This window comes from Phalaenopsis equestris, unplaced genomic scaffold (assembly GCF_001263595.1).
Source record: "Phalaenopsis equestris unplaced genomic scaffold, ASM126359v1 Scaffold232764, whole genome shotgun sequence".
In the NCBI taxonomy this organism is placed as follows: domain Eukaryota; kingdom Viridiplantae; phylum Streptophyta; class Magnoliopsida; order Asparagales; family Orchidaceae; genus Phalaenopsis; species Phalaenopsis equestris.
In genome coordinates, this window is record NW_018250726.1 from 47,361 (window position 1) to 50,954 (window position 3,594).

Sequence of the window (3,594 nt, forward strand, 5' to 3'; positions counted from 1 at the left end):
CTAGTATGACGCAAACCTGTAAGAATCAAAAAAATAAATATATAAAAGAGCGATTAGATTTATACATGCTTGCACATAACAAATACAAGCATCATAATAAAATACTTATTTATAATCATAGCTAAAAAAAGAAGTCACCAACATGTCTAAAGAATGATTCCAAATGTAATTAAGGAAATGTGGATTTGAATGTTCAAAAATCATAACTATTGAAATTGAAAGTTCACTTAAACGATATGAAAAAAATCAGCCTTTATGGTATGAGAACATTATCACACACATAAAGCAAAACCTTATCCATCTCCTCACCCTCCTCCTGGTCTTCCACATCCTCCTCGACAACACTCTTATGCCATTTTTGTCGATGATCGAAACACTCTGTTAGGCATCTTAGAATGTTTGTAACCATCAGCTGGCTTTCATGCTTCTGTCAAAGCTCTTTGTTCATCGTGTTGACGCGCTTGACAAGTTCCTCATGTCGAGCATGTAACAAGCTAGGGCCACCCACAGTAACATGAGAGCGCTAAGCCTCAAATGCAATACCTTTTGTGCCTAGGTTGTATACCCTCCATTCTTCTTGCCTGTCGCCTGGGTCCGTAGCTCAAAATCAGACTGAGCGGTGGTAGAATGGTTGCCATTATTGTTGGTGAATGTCAAGGTTTGGCTCGTCATCTCCCTCTGCCTCTCCTGAAGCCGCTCACACTCCCCTTGTATAATTCAACATAAATTGGGTGCCAATTTTGGGGCTAAAGCAATCAATTTGGTGAAATTTGGGGATATAGCCAATTTAGGGCAAAATTGGGGATTGGGGCTTTTTTGGACTTATGTCAAAATTAAGTGAAATTGAGGCTTCACCAAGGACAATTGAGGGTCAAGTTTGATGTGTAGGAATGTTATGAAGAGTTTATAGCATAAATTATGGCAAATTGAGCAGGCCATGAGGTCAATTTGGTGAGATCAAGTCATATGGCCAAAACTGGCGGTTTGACCAAGATCAAATTTGGGCTTAAAGCATGGGCCAATTGAGCTTTAATTTGGTTTATGTTGGTCCTATGAAAGGTGAATTTGAGTTTAGGATTGAAATTAGGGAAATTTGTGACCAAATTGATGGATATTTTAGGTGAATTTGGAGAAAATTGGGCATTTAAAGGCAATTTGGGGGTTTTGGCCAAAATGGTCAAATTGGTCAAATTGGGTCATGTGATAGTTGAGAAAAATGAAATTGAGAATATTTGGAAGGTTTTGGGAGTTTTTGGTCTTTTTTGGAATTTTTTGAAATTTTGGGCTAAGGAGGGGCACTTTAGTAATTTGGCAAGTTTTTGTTATTTTTCGTAATTTGGATGTTTTCAAAAGGTTTGAAATAATTTTTGAATAATTTTGGTATTTTGGATAAATTTGGAAATTTTGGCCAAATTTAGGGTTTCAAGGGTGCTTAGGTAATTTGGGGGAGTTTAGGGGCAAAAAGCCAAGTTGAGCATTTTTGGTAAAATTGGAATGCCAACCACTATAAATAAGCCATAAACTAATGGAAACCCCATTTGGGTCCTTTATGCACTTGTTTTAGCTAAACCCTAGCTTAGGGCTCACAGGTTTAGGGGACCATCTACACAAGTCTCCCAAAAGATCAAGGGATCAAAGTCAAGAAATTTTGGGTTTGTATTTGTGAGTGAGGTGAGTACCTTAGATCTAGACCAACACCTAGGGTCAACCTTAAGGTCCAACAGTCCTATGGGAACTCTCCTTGAGCTCCCACATAGTGCCCCACCTACTAAGTACTAGAGGTTATGATCAATATATAGAGCTTCAAGTTGAGCAGGGAGGAGTTTAGAATTTCTAATGGTGAGGGTTTCTTTTCTACTTTTCTAAGAATAGTCAACAGAAAAGTCTTATGGCTGGACCTTAGGCTACTAAAAAGGAAAAACTAGACCTCAACAAAAAATGAGGTCAACAAGGACTTTTTTATTAAGCCTCGAATGTCGAACCCACGAGGATTATTCACAGTATGCGATAATTAAAGTAACAAAATTTCTACTTTAAGAAGATAAATACTTAAACTATAGTTTTTATCACAGGAATAAAATTTAAACTTATTTTAGTATTTTTAATGTTTTTAAATGAAATAAAAACTTATTAAATATAACTTGAGTTTATGTAAAAGAAAAGTACTAAATACAAAATATTTTTCACCTTATCATGAATCAATAATAAATATAAGAATTCTGGTTTGGAAGTATTCAAATTGTGTTGTGTCAAATAAGAACAATATTATATTTACCCTTACTAGAGATGCTATAAAGAACATTGGCTAATTTAAAGTTTGAATAGTTCTGAAAATCGGTTAGGCAAGGAAGATACTAGCTCTCACTCTAGAGTTTCCTCGGTTCTCTCCACATGTGTGCTAACATCTCGCATCAAAACCTAAAACAATAAACCATGTTGGGGGTTTTAGCCTCTCACTTTAAAGTCCTTCAAGTCTACACCCTTCAAAGATTATTTTCCTATTTATTTGCATTCAATCATATGAACTTCATTCTCATTCATACAATCTCATGTGATTCTTTCCAATTGTTGACTGAGATAATATCATCCCCGTTCTTACATGTTCTCACAACAAATTTTAACATCTAAATGTGCTAGATCAAGAATTAAATGAAGTGCATGGAATTAAATCATCACAACTTCTTCCAACATTAAAGATTAATACTCTCCACAACTTCCATCCAACATTTTATTTACTTATCATTTTAAGGAAATAGATAAGGAAAACTACTAAGAATTCATGAAGAAAACAAGTCCACACTTTAGTTTAAAAGCATAAACCATTGTCATATGGAAGGTGACATGTTGTTGATCATCACTACTTCACCAACATTCAAATCATTCTTTAAAAGAAGGAATCACCTACATGTCTAAAGAATGATTCCAAATGTAATTAAGGAAATGTGGATTTGAATGTTCAAAAATCATAACTATTGAAATTGAAAGTTCACTTAAACAATATGAAAAAAAAAATCAACCTTTATGGTATGGGAACATTGTCAAACAGATAAAGCATATCCTTATCCATCTCCTCACCCTCCTCATGGTCCTCCACATCTTCCTCGACAACACTCTTATGTCATTTGTGTTGATGATCAAAACTCTCTGTTAGGCATCCTATACCTTTTGTAACCATCAGCTCCCCTTCATGCATCTGTAAGAGTTTTTTATTCATCGCGTTGACTCGCTTGACAAGTTCGTCATGTCGAGCATGTAACAAGCTAAAGCCACCCACAGTTACACGGGAGCGCTGAGCGTCAAATGCAATACCTTTTGTGCCTAGGTTGTACACCCTCCATTCTTCTTTCCTGTCGCCTATGTCCATAGCTCAAATTCATACTCAACAGTGGTAGAATGGTTCCATTGTCGTTCATGAATGTCAAGGTCTGACTCGTCATCTCCCTCTGCCTCTTCCAAAGCTGCTCACACTCCTTTTGTATTAAAATCAAATATTACTTGTTATTTTAAATATTCCATAGTCATAAAAAGGCGGATATTATATTTTATTTTTACTTACATTTACACGGCGAGAGGGTCGTAGACCTACAGCTTCAT